The sequence below is a fragment of the Ascochyta rabiei genome, chromosome 1, assembly GCF_004011695.2.
Source record: "Ascochyta rabiei chromosome 1, complete sequence".
Taxonomy (NCBI): Eukaryota; Fungi; Ascomycota; class Dothideomycetes; order Pleosporales; family Didymellaceae; genus Ascochyta; species Ascochyta rabiei.
The window spans coordinates 1,405,950-1,423,224 of NC_082405.1; the positions used below are offsets into that span (position 1 = coordinate 1,405,950).

Genomic DNA, 17,275 nt, shown 5'->3' on the forward strand with positions numbered 1-17,275 from the left:
GTAGATAAGAAGGAGATCAACAACGTCTCTTCGACATATAAGACGCGCTAAGATAGAGCAGTTAACTCTGCAGATACCAAGAGCCCTACAGATCACAAAGCAAGAGTTAAGGAGGAGAAGAGTGCACCTCCTGCCATCCCTGACGTTTACTGACAGTACGCAGAGATGTTTAGAGAAGAGCTTACAGCAAAAGCCCTGCCTAAGCATAAACCCTGGGATCACAAGATCAAGCTCTAGGAAGGAAAGACACCAACCTTTAGGCCACTATACTAGTTATTAGAAAAGGAACTTAAAGTACTTTATAAGTATATTAAGGAGAACCTTAAGAAGGGATTTATTAGAAGATTAGAATTACCTGCAGGGTACCTAATCATGTTTGTTCCTAAGAAGGATAGCAAGCTACAACCTTATATCAACTTCAGGAAGCTTAATAAAATCACTATTAAGAACCGCTACCCGCTCCTGAACATCACAGAGTTGCAGGACCAGCTAGCAGGAGCTTAGTACTTTACAGCGTTAGATCTACAAGGCGCGTACAACCTTATACGCATAAAGGAAGGAGAAGAATAGAAAACAGCATTTAGAACGCGATACGGACTCTACAAGTACCTAGTTATGCTGTTCAGTCTAACAAACGCACTAGCAACGTGCCAGGAGTTGATTAACAACGTCCTGAGAGCACATCTCGACAGAACTGTAGTAGCGTACCTAGACGATATCCTAGTGTACTTAAAGACACTAGAAGAGCATACAAAACACGTCACAGAAGTGCTAGAATGCCTAAAGTAGGTAGACCTATAGCTTAAACCTAAAAAGTGCAAGTGGCATAAGGAGGAAGTTGAATTCCTAGGGTACATTGTAGGTTGACACAGAGTCAAGATTAGTCCAATAAAGGTAGAAGTAGTTAAGACTTAGCTAACGCCAAAAACGGTTAAACAGATCTAGGAATTCTTAGGATTTGTTAACTTTAACTGACGCTTTATTAAGGACTACTCTAAGATCGCAATCCTGCTAACAAAGCTCACGCGGAAGGATACACCATTTAAGTGGGGACAAGAACAAGACAATACGTTTAAGGCACTTAAGCAAGCCTGTATTGCACCTCCTATATTAATTACGTTTTGCAGCAGCAAACTGATGCGCATAGAGACTGACGCCTTAGATCTCGCGTTAGGCGCATGTATCACATAAGAGAAGGATAGACTATAGCACCCTATTGCATACTATTTACGCAAGTTCTTAGGACTAGAAGAACGCTACAATGTGTACAACAAGGAACTGCTTGCAATTGTATCAGCCCTGGAACATTAGCAACCATACGCAGAAAGCTGCTCCAAACTTACTATCTATACTAACCACAAGAACCTGGTATACTTTACTACCACTAAGGTCTTAAACTAACAACAAGTACGTTAGTCTAAGATACTTAGGTAATATAAGTTCAGGATATTATATACGCCAGGAAAAGACAATAGTAGAGCTGATGCACTTAGTTAACAACACAACCTTGCTAGAGAAAAAACAATCAACTAGTTCGCAGTTTTAGGAATTAACAACAATAGATCACTAGGACCATTATAGTAACTTAACAACATAATGCAGATTAAAATTAACTAGCGCATTACATCAGACGTACTAGAAGAACTTCAGGACAAAATTATAGCCAATTACCACAATAACCTGCTACACAGACACCCTGGAATTACACGCATAATAGAACTTATTAAACAACACTATAAGTTTAGTAATATAAAAGACAAGGTTACTAAGTACATTAAGAACTGTGTTAACTGTCAGTAAAACAAACACAGTACACACGTAAAATACAGAGAAATGCAGGCAATAGAACTGCTAACAGCACTATAGACGAACATTACGATAGATTTTGTTACATAGCTGCCTATCTTAAGAGACCCTGTTACCAGATACAACTATAACTCAATCTTCGTTATAGTCAACAGATTCACCAAGTACGCTAAAATAATACCGTTTTAACATAGTTATACTGCAGAGCAGCTTACACAAGTATTCCTAGATTAACACATAAGGCATTACAGCATACCTAAATTAATTATTAGCAACTAAGACAAGCTCTTCACGTCAAATTACTAGACCACGCTCTTGGCAGCAATTGGTACCAAGAAGAAGCTTTTAACAGCCTATTATCCGCAGACGGATGGACAGACTGAAAGAACAAATCAGACCATAGAAACATACCTACGAATCTACAGCAACCAGCAGCAAGACAACTAGGTTTTGCTGTTACCTATAGCACAGATTGCATACAACAAAAAATTGTTAGAAAACAGAAGAATTACTGTTCTTTCTAAACCACAGGATACACCCAAATCTCTTTACCAGAAGTCTGGACACGCCAATTCAGACTGAATCAGCAATATCCTTAGTAGCAAGACTGAAGGAAGTGCATAAAAAGGCACTAGAAAACATTAGTAAGGCTTAGGAACGAGCAATCTCATATGTTAACCAGAAAAGAAAAACAGCACCTTAGCTGAAAGAGGGGGATAAAGTCTATCTTCTTACAAAAAACCTTTGCACACAAAGACTAACAAAAAAACTGGACCACGTTAAAGTTAGACCCTTTTTTATTTCTAAGCAGATAAGCTTAGTTAACTACAGACTTGATCTGCTAAAGGATACAAAGATCTATCTAGTGTTCCACATCTTGCTATTAGAACCAGCTGACCCTAGAACGCCTATCCAGGAAAACTTCCATTATTAAGCTAACAGTAAAGATAAATAGGAAGTTAAAAAAATAGTAATATATAAGGGAAATAGTAATTAACAAAGGTATCTAGTTAAATGGTTAGGATACCTAGACTTAGAAAACATATAGGAACCACCTGCGCACCTTATAAGCTGCTGCTAATTAGTACGCAAGTACTATAATTCGCTACAGACTCTTTAATTAAACCAAGAGCGCCCTAGGTAGCTGGCGAGGCACACATGCTAATGGACGCCGCAGGACAGTTAGGATCGACTTCCTTAGCCAGGTCTAACTCGCCAGCCTTAACTATCCTATTTGCTAAACACAGCGCCTTTTGCCACACGCGTTTATTTGCCTGTTTTAGGATTTTCTTATTACGCAACAATTGCGCAATAACAGTTATAAGAAGTAACTTGTCTTCTTCTACCTTTTTCTTATACTCCTTGCAAGTCTTATCTAATAACGCCTAAGACATGTTTATATATAGCTTGCCGGCCTTTATACACTTAGCACACTTTAGACCTTTTAGACTACCTAGCATAATATAGCACTTGTAGCTGCTAAAGAAATAATAATTGTAGGGGACTTTGGCGGGTGTATTAGCTTAGCAGATTTCTAATATAAGACGGATGTTGCGGGCGTATAAGGACATCTTGACTTACAGGTTACTAGATACAGAGATTGCAGATTATATAAAACTCTAAAATATAATTATATAGTTTAAGGACAAACTAAAGAGGAAGGGGGGATAGTGTTATAATCCTGTGCTAGGGCACAGCACAAACATAAGTACCAGCCAACCAAGACCCCTAACTCCGCTCTGAAGGAACGAACAGTAGAGAAGGACAGAACAGATAGGGATGTTACGTAACTGCTTGTTAACAAGCATAACACATGTAACTGCTTATTAATAAGCATAGTACAATATGCTTGTCTACAAGCACCCTTATATATTTTATTAGACTAACTCTAGTTACTTATTAATAAGTACTGTATCTCCTTAGTATATAGTTAGTAGGAACATAACCCTTATAGTTCGTGTTTAACCTTATTAATTAAGTTTGTCTTTAGAATCTTAACCTGCTCTTGAACTAGACAGTCTACTCTGTACTATTTATTGCACCCTATCTTTATAAGCTTTGCTTAGTTAATAACCCTTACTGATCTAGTAACCGTACTTATCCCCGAGAACCAATAGAATCAGTGCTTACGGTCTTTAACTAAAGTACGACTTCAACACTACCCTACACTTACTAGATCCTTTACTAACTCTATAACAACACGCTAGGTATCCTGCCTTAACTCTGCTACCCCTGCTACTAACTCTGTATCCTCCCCTTCTTCCCTTACCTCTTACCTCTACGTAGTAAGGTTGCCTAAAAAAGTTGCATATTCTAGACTAGCGTAAACTAGAACCTAGAAAATATTAGTATTAGGTAAGAACAGGGAAAGATTATACTTACTAGGAAACACTTCTTATTTTTAAGTGTGCAATAAGCACACTTAGACAATAGCGCCTTAAGGAAGCTGTAATTAACCTCTTTCCCCCTTATAAAGGCGTAAACTAAATAAATACAGATAACCCTATAGGCCTCTGCAAGAGCTCTAGGCAGAACTAGTATTAGTATAGTAACTAAGTAATAAAACCTATAATTGTTAGTAAGAATATAAGGCAGCGTAGCAGGTATGCTTATAGTAAGAAATAGTGTCTATTAGAGTAAGGAAAGGTATAAGAATTGTTTGTTTATATACACACGCAACATACCTAGATAATAATAATAATAATAATAATAAACAAATAGCGTACTAAATAATAAAGGAAACAGCTTAGTTTTACCTTAAAATCTGCAACAATGTTGCAGGTAAGAAAGAGTTGTCTTTACCTTAGACAAAAATAATAACACAAAATTAAAACAACATAACAGTAAGCTACTAATACTCTAAAATAATACTAAATAGGTATAATCCTGCTAGAGGACATTAATATATATTTTTACGCGTATTAGGACAATCTACCTATATAAGAGGGGGGGTAGTGTAACACACTAGTTACCTAAAGCCTTATCTAATTCCTCTCTAATTTATTACTAACTTAGTGCTGTTACATCTCTGTCCACCCCACACTCTAGGCCAGCACTCTAATTCTTTCTAACTCTTATAAGGTATAAAAGGCACAAGGTTAATAGGTATAGAGAGCTAGTTTTTAAGTATTCTTTTATATAAGACCTATAGGAATAGAACAATTCTCTGTGTAAACTATACTAGTGCTCCTATACACCTCATAGCGGATACCTACATCCTTTAGAGACTTCTATTGTTAGGCGCTGGGCCTAGGGGCACCTCTGCCTGTCTTGGCGAGCTACCATGGGGCTAGTCAGCCCAGACAATATAAAGGTGTTAGAGGTTATTACTAATACTCCAGCAATTAGTCTTGTTACTATACACTACGTACCTTAATATACCTACTATCCTCTTTAACCCTATCTTCTCTTATAGTTACTTTATACACTCTTTATATTCTAATTACTCTTATATTACAATTAAAGATAGACCTAAGCTACTATAAGTCTTAAACTAAATTATCTAGGCTTACTGTCTTTAGAGAGGGACTAAGACAACCTACCTGTAGGAGAGCCGGTAGAGCGTAAGGTAACACCTCCCTCTGCAGATAAGGAGATACCTTAACAGACACTAAGTGTCTATAGTGCCTTAAGAGGATCTGTAGGTCCTCTAGGTGGTATACCTTACTCTAGAATTTGTATCTATAGGGCAGCTTTAGCTAGAGAAGGCCAGAATGGCCTAGAAGTGGGTAATTAATAACAGGAGTTAGAAAACCTGCGTAAATAGTTGTAAGAGACAAAAGACTAAGAGGAACTTTCCTCTCTTTATAAACTTAGACGCAAATATAACAAAGGAGATCTAGCAACAATCCTATCCTTCTAAAAAGTATAAGAAGGAGTAGAAAAACTACAATCTTCTCTATCTATAAATCTTCTATAACCTAAACCCCTATAGAAGTATGTAAAGCATAACTACGCTAAATATAACTATTAGGAGAGAGATTATAAGGGATACCTCCTCTAATCCCTAGTTAATTTCCTTATAGAGGAATAAAAGATTAACTTTAGTATAAGGTACCTCTTAGAGAACCTAAAGATGTTGTAGTAGGCCTACTGCACAACTAACTACAGTAATTAGCTAACCTAGGAACTAACGTAGCAAGAACTAAAAAGAATTATGCTAGATACTCTAGGAACGCTAGCTAAACGTAAGCAAGCAGCGTATAAATCCTTAAAGCAATATAAGTAGTAGAAATCTTAGTTCCCTATAGATCTACTAGACTTTATGCGTCTACTATAGAAGGAACTAGGCAACTTATATACGCTAGAGCTTTAAGTCCTAGAATATGTTACTGTACTGCTCCCTAGCCTATAAAAGGACTTGTTCCTTATCCTCTATAATTAAAGGGACACAATCCTAAAGGTAGAGGAGCAAGTTAAAATTATTATTTAGAGACTAGGTTATTATGGCTAACAGCTACCTAAGACGACTCTAGCTAAGGGTAAGACAACTAATAAAGGACTACAGAAACACTAATTTAGTAACTCTAGGTTAGAGGGGAACATAAAAACCCTAAAAAAGTTATTTAAGCCTAAGAAGTTCTATAAGGAGCTAGTAAAGGGTAAAAAGGGCTAAGATAGGCTACATAAGGCCTAAAACGCGTGCCTTAAGTGCAGAGAAACTAGTTACTATTGCCCTAACTGCCTAAAGCTAAAGTTAAATTAGAAAGACCCTACTCTAGATAAGTTAGGAAAAGATTAGGGGCCTAAGACCTAATCTCCTCTCTTGTAGCCTATATTAAATTGTCTAAAGAGAAGAAGGAGAATATCTCTCTTTATAAGGTAGTGTACCTAGAACATATATGCCTACTTACAGTTAAAGCATCTATAGGTAACGCAGAGAACGTGGAAGCCCTAATAGATAGGGGGTTATAACTAAACTTAATTTTAGTTCTCCTAGTAAAGGAGTAGGATCTAGAGGTTATACTGTTAAATAAAATAGTAGCTAAAGGTGTAGGCGGAGCAGAATTGCCTATCTATAGAGTAACTACAGCAGAAGTATCTATTGTTAACTTCTGTAGAAGATAGGAGGTCTAACAGATACCCTTTATAGCTATAGACCTACAAAGGTACAAGATATACCTTAGATTGCCCTAGATTAACTAGACAAACCCTAGGCTAAGCTATTTAAGCTAGCGTATGCTCTTCTAAGGGAAGAAGTATAGGGACTCTCCTAAACTAGAGAAAATAGTGTTAGAAGATGCTAAAGAGTTTAAACGCACTATAAGAAGTCCCTTAGTAGACGTTTATATGTGTATAGTGAACTTAGTAGATACACACAACCTAATATCTACTAAAAAGAGCCTAATTCTAGAAGTGTATTGCAAATATGCGCACTTAGGATTACAGGAGAATACTTAGGTCCTACTAGAGCATAGAGAGCACAACCTAGCAATTGATATTGCAGAAGAAGCTACTTCCCCCTACTAACCGTTATACAGGCTATCTACAACAGAATTAGAGATACTTAGGAAGTATCTAGCAGAATATCTACAACGTGGCTATATATAACACTTAAGGTCGCTAGCAGGGGCGCCTATTCTCTTTTTAAAGAAGAAAAACAGTAACCTATAACTATGTGTAGACTATAGAGGTCTAAATAAGATAACAGTTAAAAACTACTATCTATTACTACTAATTATAGAGTTACAAGAATAACTAGCGTAAGCTAAGTTCTATACTAAACTAGATATACATAAGGCGTATTACTGTATCTAAATTAAGGAAGAGGATAAGTAGAAGACTACTTTTTAAACTAGGTATAGACATTTTAAGTATATAGTAATGCTGTTTAGACTTATAAATGCTCCTACCTAATTTCAGGCCTATATAAACAAGGCACTAATAGGATTAGTTAATATAACTTATATTATGTATCTAGACAACATATTAGTATACTCTAAGACAGAGGAAGACTACGTTAGACACGTTAAGGAGGTCTTAGAGAGGCTTTGTAAAGGAAACCTCTATATACGCTTAGATAAGTATAAATAGCACTGTTAATACATAGAGTACCTTAGGTACATAGTCTTACCTAAAGGGGTAAGCATTAACCTAAACAAGGTTAAAACAATCTAAGAATAGCTAATCCTGCGCACAGTTTGCAATATCTAAGTATTTATAGGCTTTATAAACTACTATTAGAGATTTATTACAGGGTTTTCTAAATTAGCCTTGCTATTAACCTAATTAACCTAGAAAGGGCTAAATTCAGCTAAATCTAGTTAAGTAATAAGGGAGGAGGAGAGTTAGCCTCTTAAGCTAAGTAAAGAATCCCTATAAGCTTTCTAGAATATAAAGGACTTATTTATTAACGTACCTATCTTAGTTTATTTTGTACCTAGGAGGCAGACTAGGATAGAAGTAGATGCCTCTAGAGGCGCCATCTTAGGAATCCTTAGTTAACTATTCCCTAGGGAGGGGAAGCTAGCCTAATAGAGGCCTGTAGACTTCTATTTAAAGAAGTTAATCTAAGCAGAGTATAACTATAATACTTATAACTAGGAACTTCTTGCAATTGTCTAGAGCCTATAACATTAGCAAAGATACTTAGAAAGTACCTTCTTTAAGGTCCTAACAGATTACTAAAACCTAAAATGGTTTATAGAGACAAAGGTTCTTAGCTATTAGCAAGTAAGGGCATACTTAGTGTTATCTAAGTTTAACTTTATAATTACTTATTACCTAGGGTTTACAAACCCTGCAGATAGACTCTTACAGTGTCCTAATTACATAAGAGAGGCGCAAGACCTCTTATAAAAGTACAATAAGGCTTTTATATAACCGCTTTAGGAGATCCTAACTAGAAGGAACCCTAATACTCCCCTAGTAGCAGCTATAACCCTTTGTTTGTCTGTAAAAGAAAGAAAGGATATAAGAGACCTTAAAAGAGAAGAATTAAGAGAGAACAGTTACACAGAGCTAACAACGGACTTAGACAATACAGACAAACTCTCTAGTACTAAAAAAGAGTTAAGTAATGTTAAAATAGGATAAAATAACCTAGGAAAAGATAATATAGCTAAGGAGAAGCGTATCTTGCTTATAAGGCTAAAGGATAAAGTTCAAGTAATTAAAGAACATTACAATAACCTAATGTTAGGACACTTTGGAGCATAAAGGACCTTAGAGAAGATTTAGCGCAGATACACCTAGAAGGGCATTACTAAGGACATATCTAACTACTACTACAATTGCTTAGTATATAGGAGATTAACTACTACCTAATATAAACTGTACAGGTTATTATAACCTTTACTAGTGCTAAGCTAACTATAGAAGGACGTAACAATAGATTTTATTATAGAATTACCCCCTAGTAAGGTGGCTAGGCTAGTGTATAACTCTATACTAGTAGTAGTGTGCAAATTAACTAGAACGTTACACTATATACTAGCTAGGGCTAATTAGGATAGAAAAGATCTAGCGCATACCTAGACTAGAGAAACTATCTGTTTACACAGCGCGCCAGCATAAATTATCTTAGATTAGGGGCTACTAATAAACTTAAAGACGTAGAAAACCTTTAACTACTATTTAAACTTAAGACAAGTCTTAACGTTGGCCTATTATCCCTAGATAGATAGCTAGATAGAAAGGCAAAATTAGACTCTTAAATAGTACTTACGTTGCTCCTATACTCTAGAATAAGACAATTAGGCCCTATAGATTTTATTTACGGAATTTGCGTATAATAATAGTATTTACGTATCTATAAATATAACACCCTTCTAAGCCTGTTACAGTATAGATCTAAGGGGCACAGATTAGCCTACTTTAGTATTAAAAGGTAGAGAATCTCCCCTTATAAAGGAATTAGCTGCTAGAGTTATTTCCTTATAGGCTACCTGCAAAGCAAATATAGAAAAGTTAAACAAGTATTAAAAGAAACACTTAGATAAGAAACGACTACTAGCACCCTTTAAAGTAGGTAACAAAGTACTAGTCTCTAGCAAGAATATTAGGACAGTACGCCTAAAAAAGAAGCTAGACTAGAAATACCTAGGACCTAGGACTATTATAGCCTAGATTGGCCCCAGTACATACAGAGTAGACCTGCTAGGAACAAAAGGGATCTATCTAGTATTCTATGCGTTACTGCTAGACCTATACATACTAAGATGTTAACTCCTAATTATACAGGAATAAATACAAGAACCTATAGTTAAAGGGGAAGAGAAGGTATAGGATGTGGAAAAGGTCCTTAACAGAAGGTAACTAGACAACAGACAGTAGGAATACCTAATTAAGTAGGATAGATTCCCTAACTTAGAAAATTCCTAGGAAATTAGCACAAATCTTTCTAAAGAAGCGCTAAAACAATACTAGAAAATAATAAAGTAACTGCTTAGACTGCGTAATAAGACGTTAAGGTTAAAGTCTAAAAAAGGAGGGGACTAAAAAGGCTAAATATCTTTACTTAATTATGATTTTTCCCTATAGGGGTTTTTTAATTAATAAGTGTTTAATAGTTTACACTAAGGGAAAATATAACTCTATCTTACCCTAAGAAATATAGACTAGCTAAAGCAGACATCTTTTAGCCTATTATAGCTATTTCTAATATAAGGAGATAAAGAAAGTTACATACTACATTATATAGTTATAATTGTAAGCAAATATAGAAGAATTAGTATAGAAGAACACCTTCCTAGTATTATTTAAACTATCTAAGAGTGTAATGTACCTAATTGCTATATTAGCCTAAAACTGTCTACTAACTACAAACTTAGGTATTATTAATCTAAACCTTCTTTATAAGGAACATCTATTAACTATAACTACTACTATAGGCATAAGTAGTAGCCTTACAACCACTATAAGGCTTCTTAGCAGCAGCAGCAGCGGCAGCAGCATCGGCGGCAGCCTGCTTAGCAGCCTCTTGCTCCTCCTACTCCTCTTAGAGTTAACTAAGTGTCTTTCTAGTGCCTGCAATCTAGTACTTTAACTATAAAAGAAGTTAGATATTATTAAAATAGGTTAAAACGTGCTATAATACCTTCTTACACGGGGTAATAGGCGCATCTAGATTAGACTTGCTACCACTCTCCTCTAACATCTTCTTTTGCTTTATCTTAGCCTTAACAGCGCTAGCCTTAGATTAATCTTGCTTCTTAACATAGATGCTAGATAAGGTTAACTTACGTATGTAAGTGTTGCTATTGTAGAGTATAAGCAGCTCTTCTTGTAGTAAATAGTTCCTACTAAGGTTAGATTATGCTATAATGTGCTAAAAAGAGACAGAACGTACTCTTAAATCATACCTAGCAACAAGCTGGCCTAGTTAACAATAGACTTGCCTATTGCGGTCTTCTTGTTAATAGACATAGGCGCAGTAGTAGTAGATGTTATAGGGGTGGTCTTAACGCTAGCTGCATTAACAATAGCGGCATAAGCAGTAGTAACTAGGCAATAACTAGAGTAAAGGCGCGCTATGTTGCTAGAAAGCCTTAAATAGCTGTTAGCGTACTTATTAGGGCCCTAAACGTGTTAAAAGATGCTAAAACAAGCTAAAAGGAGATAAAACACGTACTAATAGGCAATTCTTGTTGCTATTATAGCACTCTCTGTAGTAGTAGGCCTAGGCGTCCCTATAACGCAGGCTACCCTATAAAGCTAGGTTAGTAGAGAAACAATAGTCCCTATAGACATTACTATTAGCAATATAGTAGAGGTAGAGCATACAGCACTACTTAGCAGTCCTACTATTCTTAGTAATGTTAATCTTGCGGCAAGCAGGTATAGACATAACAGCTATAGTAAATAGTAGTTAGTAACAGTTAGTAATAGTTAGTGGTGGGCGGTAGCAGTTAGGAACAGTCTAGAAAGGTTACTAAGGCGCGTTATGCGGTACTATCTGCTAAAACATGTTAGAACGTGCTAGAAAGACCTAGAAAATCCTTTAGCTATCCTTACAAAAGTGCTAGACGGAATAGGTTAGTACTTACTAAAATAAAGTGGGATATAGTAGTAACTAACAAAACTAGGGGTATAGATAGCTTATATGCTGCTAGCTACCTAGTTAGAGCTTTAGCCTACGCAGACAGCTGCCTAGACCCTAGAGGTAAAGTAAGAGGTAAGAGAGGATTTCTGTTTAACTTTTACTAGGTAAAGGCAGAATTAGTATTAAGCCCTATCTAGCCTCACAAGGCGTCTAAAATGCCTAAACCTAGTTAGAATTGGCTATAACAGGACAGACGTAGTAAACACGTCTAATACCAGGCTAAAATAATAAAGTATTGCTAATTATACCATTGTTTAAGCCAAACAATCTAGAGAAGGGAGGCATTGTTAGGCGCTAGGCCTAGGGGCACCTCTGCCTGTCTTGGCGAGCTACTATAGGGCTAGTCAGCCTAGACAATATAAAGGTGTCAGAGGTTATTACTAATACTCTAGCGATTAGTCTCGTTACTACACACTACGTACCTTAATACACCTGCTATCCTCTTTAACCCTATCCTCCTTTGTGGTTGCTTTGTACACTCTTTACATCTATTATCCTGCGTTGTTACACGTGCCTGCTGTTTACTCTCCGCAATCTCCTAAGAGATTAGGTGCCTTAATCTAGGGGCTAAGGCTGCTAGAGGCGTAAGTAGTTAGACGTTGTCTGCCTTATAGGCTAGATCTGTAAGGCCATAACTAGTAACGTCTACAAAAGGATTGCTAGCAGCTTCTACAGCCCTGTTCCTTCGCGAACTAGTCTGGGATTTACTTATTTGTAGGGGATCTTGTCTGTATGCTATTAGTAATAGTAAGCTGTTAGCCTTAATATATATAATGCCTTGCTTAGGCCCTTATATAGTATAGTCTAGGCTCTAGCATTTTATTATAACGTAAATCTTAGGTAAAATTACTAGTTACCCTTCTATTAGTTAATAGACCTGTGCCTAGATGTTTATAACAAAGATTGTCTTTTTTACATAGTAGGTTGTAACAGGTAAGAGAGCAGTAAGAGGCTAGGTTATTACTAGAAAGCTGTTAGGTAGAGGGAGTTTAGTGTATATAAGGACTGTATCTGCTTGCTTATAGTGCCTTATTATCCCTACACCCTTATCTACATCTACCTTCTAGCCCTTACCTTTAATAATATAATACCCTCTTTAACATACATCTCCTATAAGGCACTGCCTAACTACACCTACTAGGTGCCTAAGAGCATGCAGCCCTAGCTGTTGCTTTTGCGGTACTAGTGCTGCGCCAGCATTACGCACTTAACTACCTTATCTAAGAGTAACCCTAATAGCACTATCTTGTCCTTTATCTATGTCTTTTGTTAGTCTAGTAGGTATAGGCTTTTTAAGGCCAACTTTAGCATATGTCCCTGCTATGTCTAATTAAAGGAAAAGATGTGTGTTAAGGTATTTCCTGCGCTGTCCTAGTGTCTACCCCTACTAACTTTTGTAAATTAACCCTGTTTTCTATTTAGCCTACAACATGCTTAATTTCTTAATTAAGTATACCCTCTACAAGATAAATAATAAGATAATTACTTTAGGCAACTAGATAACTAATAACAACATAATTGTTTAGGTGTAGACGTACTAGCAAACTACGTATAACTACGCTAAGGCTTATTATAACAGCTTTATTACCTATAATACTATAGTTTACTGTTGTATTAATAAGTCTAGTCTAAGTAAGACTAAGTATACTTAAGCCTGTTAGGTCTCTTAGTTGTATAACCTTAAGCGGTACATTATAGGTGTTTTCCTCCCCCTTTTTCCTATACAGAGCTAACTTTTTATAGGCTATAGTAAGGACTATTAGTATAAAGCTTCCTAATAATATAATAATTAACAGCATAATTAAGAATTACTTCTAGAAGACAGGTAGTGCTTACAACGCAGAGAAGCGGTAGTACTACTATGGTACTAACCTGCCTTCTACTGTCTAGGCTCTGTTAGCTCCTTTTAAGCAGTTTTTGTTGTCTTTAACTAAACCTACCCTAGGTAGTTGTTGCTGTTTTAGCCCCTCCTATAAGATAAGCCCTTCTAAGGGTTATAGAGGAGCTGCTTAAGCTATAGTTGTAGTTATAAAGACCCTCCACTTTAGTAATAATTTTTAATAAACTAGTAGATAGTAATAAAACTCTCCTTTCTTATAAATGTGCTACTTTTGCTAGTAATATATTAGATAGACGCTAGGCCTCTTTTAGCCTCTAGTTGTATAAGTCCTAGGGCTATCTATCCTTACCTTTTTCTTTAGCTATTTTAGAGTAGGGTTTATTATACAGACTTCTAAGGACATCCCCTCTTTTACCTTAACAGCGCTAGTTTTCTAGTTATAGTCTAGCTTACTGTTAATAGATTACCTGCTTAAGCGTATTAGTAATAATCCTAAAGGATCTTATTACAGTAGTTAAGGTTCTTAAGTAGTTCCTAGGTGGCTTCTTTATTTAGCTAACCTAGCTACTAAACTCTACACTTCCTTCCTTAGGTAGCAGTATTTCTATGTAACAGTATACCTTTAACTTTAAACCTGTTACTAGGTAAGACATCTTCTAGTATACTAATAGGACCTAGCTAGAACCTACTACTTAAAAGGGGTTCCTTTTAGTGCTTAAGAAGTAATATGTTAAACACTAGGTGTACTCTGTCTATTAATAGGGGTAGCTTTAGCATATACGCTAGCTTACCTACCTTTTTAATTAATATAAATAGCCTAAGGTACTAAGCTTTAAACTTCTTAGAAGAAGAGCTTATTGTTAGGTTCTTAGCCTAAAGGAGAACAGAGTCTCCCTTAGCAAAGTGTTGTTTAGACTATTTTGTGTTATACTACTAGGCGTTGCCTTTTTGTATATACTCTAAGGCCTTCTTTACTATTTTCTATATCTTGTGCTAGCGTAATAGGTAGCTAGCAACCTGCTAGCGTAGTTCTAGTGTTGCCTTGTCCTTGTCCTAGACAGTTTAGGGTTTTTATAGCTAGTGCTTATTAGGCATCCTATTAAATTATTTAGGGTCTGTGCTAATGGTAACCTTTATAGGAGATTTTCTGTAGGCAGAGTAAGCTTTAAAGTTATAGGCGTACTTAGCGTATAGTAGAAGGTCTACCTAGTTATCCTATTAGTAGTTTATGTATATGTAGAGGTACAATTCTAACTTCTAGTTTTAGTGCTCTGTCTGCCTATCTGTCTAGGGGTAGAAAGCTGTACTTAATTAGTAGTTAATCTTAAGGTAGTAGCAGATATTAGACTAGAATTAACTAGTAAACACTAAACCTTAATCTAACAACAGCGTATCTAGTAGTTCTTGCTTTGTTAAGCTCTACTCTATAAGCAGCTTAGCTAGGTGCTAGGCAGTAATTGTCTTAGTATAGGGTAGGTACTAGACATACTTACTAAAGCAGTCTATAAGGACTAGTATAGAGTTATACTTATTCCCCTTAGCATCTATTAACTTTAGTAGGTCTGTTATAAAGTTAAGGGAGAAGTGCTGCTAGGCTGTATTTAGCACTAGTAATAGTATAAGTAATCTCTACAGCTTATACCTCCTAATTTTATACAGTTAGTACGTAGGACACATTTAGATATACTTATATACGTCTGTTATTAGTTGCAGCTAGTAGTACTTTCTCTTAAGTACTTTAGCAGTCTTATCTATACTGTAGTAACCTTCTATAGGGTTATTATAATTCCTTAAAAGAATAGTTTAGCGCAGTGTAATATTATTAGGAATCTAAACTTTCCTACTCCTGCATAAGGTCCTACTAGGGTTAACCTCCTAGTAGTGTTATCCCTTCTTTGCTCTGCTATCCGTCTAGGTTATTAGTAACTGGTTTATAGGGTATGCTGCGTCCTATTACTAGACTTACTTAATAAGTTTATTTAGAGTTCTAGGGTTTCTAAGGCGTAAGTAGAATCTTCTTGCATAGCTTTGTTTGTAAGGTGTGTAGAGGCACTAACTCTGTTGTCTAGGCTATAAAGGAGAGCTTCTGCAATGCTAAAGTCTAGTTCCCTAGCTTTAGTGTCTTTAGATTAACTCTAGCTCTAATAGCTATTAGATAGAGGGTAAAAGGCTAGAGGAGACCAGTCTCTAAGGCTAATCTAATGTTAGCAGAATTCCTTAGGGACAATTTTGGGCAGTTGCTAGACCTCTGCTAGGTCTTCTACAGGTATGTTACTCCTAGATGTTATCTATATATCTTTTTAAGCCCTAGACTTTTAAATTATCTAGATCTAAAGCTCCTATTATAAGGGAGGTAGTATAGCGTCCTATAGGGCTTACTGTTCTCTAACCTTATAATCTTATACATAGTCTAGACGCCTTAAGAGGCTATCTACTACGTTCTCTAGTCCTAGCTTATATTTAACTTTAAAGTTAAATCTTACTAGCTCTTCTGCCTAATAGGCTTGCTTTAGAGAGAGCTCCTTTATTATTATAAAGTACCTTAGATTATTATAGTCTAAGAGTACCTAGATTATTACAGAGGCGTGTTTAAGGTAGTGTCCCTACTACCTAAAAGCCTTAATAATTACTAAGAGTTCCTTATTATAGGTGTGCTATCTAATAGAAAGACCTTAGAACTTCTAGCTCTAGAATGCTACTAGTGTCTAGTGCAGCTCTGTTGCTACTTTAGACGTCTAGGGTTGCAACAGGATGGCTGCTATAGTAAAGTCTCACGCGTCTGTAAGAATAATAGTAGGCTTATTAGGTTAAAGTGTTGTAGCACTAGAGCTTTTATAAACTTCTCCCTAATTATAAGAAATACTGTGTAGGCTTCCTCTAGCTAGTGCTATAGTTTATTCTATTTTATTAGTCCCTTTTAGCTTTTCTTTAGTTTTATATTCCCTTTTTCTAGGCTAGGGACCCCCTAGTTCTCTGTTAGGCTCTAGGCAGCTGTTATATAGTTAATAAGCAGTTAGATAATTCCTAAGTAGTTAAAAATACATTATTAATAGAAGTTAGTAAAGCCTAAGAACACCTAAATGTCCTTATAGCTTAATAGCTCTAGCTATTTAGTAATAGTACAGACCCTCTTAGGATCTATAACTACGCTGTCTAGTGTAATAATAAATCCCAGAAATTCTACTAACTTGCTAGAGAAGACGCACTTGCTTGCCTTTGCAAACATTCCCTACTTAACTAGGCAATCTAGGACCTCCTTAACGTGCTTGTTACAGTCCTTCTTGTCCTAGGAATAGATAAGGATGTTATTAAGGTAGACTACGCAGATCTCGTCTAGTAGGCCTCCTAGGGCTTAGTAGATATAGGATTAAAACGTAGCTAGCACGTTTGCTAGGCTGAATCGTATTACTAGGTACTTAAAAGGCCTGTACTGTGTCTTAAACGCAGTCTTCTTCTTATTACATTCTTTAATCTAGAGCCTGTAGTAAGTTTTATGTAGATCTAGCTTAGTAAACACTTTTACTTTTAAGAGGCAGTCTATTATCTTGCTAACTAGCAGGATAGGGTACTAGTTCTTAATAGTTACC

General features: G+C 36.1%; 32 annotated features.

Moving 5' to 3' along the window:
- Positions 1-3,964: part of a mobile genetic element that runs on past the window's edge.
- Positions 1-3,964: part of a mobile genetic element that runs on past the window's edge.
- Positions 281-501: a mobile genetic element.
- Positions 287-462: a mobile genetic element.
- Positions 572-774: a mobile genetic element.
- Positions 572-783: a mobile genetic element.
- Positions 572-786: a mobile genetic element.
- Positions 977-1,113: a mobile genetic element.
- Positions 977-1,179: a mobile genetic element.
- Positions 977-1,188: a mobile genetic element.
- Positions 2,114-2,250: a mobile genetic element.
- Positions 2,162-2,223: a mobile genetic element.
- Positions 2,511-2,734: a mobile genetic element.
- Positions 3,480-3,964: a long terminal repeat.
- Positions 3,965-3,969: a direct repeat.
- Positions 3,965-4,003: a mobile genetic element.
- Positions 4,004-4,494: 491 nt separating this feature from the next.
- Positions 4,495-4,519: a tandem repeat.
- Positions 4,520-4,998: 479 nt separating this feature from the next.
- Positions 4,999-5,044: a dispersed repeat.
- Positions 5,038-5,041: a direct repeat.
- Positions 5,041-12,335: a mobile genetic element.
- Positions 5,042-5,254: a long terminal repeat.
- Positions 5,042-12,337: a mobile genetic element.
- Positions 7,664-7,830: a mobile genetic element.
- Positions 8,816-8,871: a tandem repeat.
- Positions 9,421-9,443: a tandem repeat.
- Positions 10,676-10,711: a tandem repeat.
- Positions 11,602-11,658: a tandem repeat.
- Positions 12,132-12,337: a long terminal repeat.
- Positions 12,338-12,341: a direct repeat.
- Positions 12,342-12,357: 16 nt separating this feature from the next.
- Positions 12,358-12,682: a dispersed repeat.
- A 194-nt stretch (positions 12,683-12,876) lies between these two features.
- Positions 12,877-17,275: part of a mobile genetic element that runs on past the window's edge.
- Positions 13,467-13,495: a tandem repeat.